The following is a 1360-nucleotide window of genomic DNA, read 5'->3' on the forward strand; positions in this document are numbered from 1 at the left end:
GAGGGAGAAGAAAATGAGGAGCTGATGTCAGGACCTAAGGTGGAGAGCAAATGTTTTGAGAATGATGCGGGCAATGAATATACAAATGTGCTTTACACAATTGATATATGTATGGATTGTGATAAGAGTTGTATGAGCCTCTAATAAAATGATTTTTTTAAAAATAAAGCCTTCTGCAAACTAAGTGTTAAGAATTTAACATTTCTTATTTATATTTTGAAGTCATTTTATTGGGGGATCTTACAGCTTTTATAACAAAACAAAAAAAAAGGAGCTGAAGCCCAGGGCTCAAATGGGAAGTAAATATTTAGAAAATAATGATGACAATATATGTACAAACATGCTTGATACAATTGATGTATGGATTGTTATAAGAGCTATTTCTTTATAATGTATTTTCTAGTTTAATAAAGCCCTTTCAGTTTGCCATAATTTACCTGAAAAAAAATCTTTCATATCCAAGCATCTCTTGATATCAGAATTTTAGAAATTCAAGGAAGCGTCTTTAAAAGAGAGGATGAGAGAGAAGATAGAAGGAATACAGGGGCAAGTGCCAAAAGGAATTAATTGATTTTCAAACATTTCAAGAGGTAGAATATGGCAAGGAAACAATGGTATTGAAGGAAAAGTTCAAGTCACACTGAAGGCATTGGAGAATAGTGACACTCAATAAATTAGGAGACAACCAATTGAAACGTTTCAGCAAATGTATGCAACCATGCAAGTGCTCAAAAATATATATATATATGTTAAAAAGAGAAGCAATGAAGATACCTACTTGTCTAGCCAACTGGAAAAGATCTATATTTGTGCCTGTTCCAAAGAAAGATGACCTAGAAAAATGCAGAAATTATGAAATAGTATCATTAATATAATATATAAATTAAATTTTTGCTGTGGAATATTTTTAAAAACTGGTTGCCAAAGGGAACTGCTATATTTTCAAGGCAAATTGTAAAGAAGCAGAATGAGGAATATCACTGCTGATGTCAGATGATTCTTGACTGAAAGCCAAGAATGACAGAAAGGTGGTTATCCATGTTTTATTGACTATGCAGATGCATTTGACTATGTTGATCATGACAAATTATGGGTAACACGGCAAATAATAGGGATTACATGACATTTGAACTCATGATGAACCTGCAACAGACCAAGGGGCAGTTGTTTAAGTAGAACAAAGGGATTCTGAAGGGTTTAAAGTAAAAAAATAATGTGTATATGCATCATATCTTTTAATCATAATTATTCAATCTATCTTCTGAAGATATAATTATTGGACTAAATGGACTAAATTAAGAAGAATGCAGCATCAAGGTCAGAGGAAGACTCACAGCATGTAGTATGCAGGTGATATAAT

Source organism: Echinops telfairi, unplaced genomic scaffold (genome assembly GCF_000313985.2).
Source record: "Echinops telfairi isolate 266 unplaced genomic scaffold, ASM31398v2 ScPeMD7_7468;HRSCAF=8506_0, whole genome shotgun sequence".
In the NCBI taxonomy this organism is placed as follows: domain Eukaryota; kingdom Metazoa; phylum Chordata; class Mammalia; order Afrosoricida; family Tenrecidae; genus Echinops; species Echinops telfairi.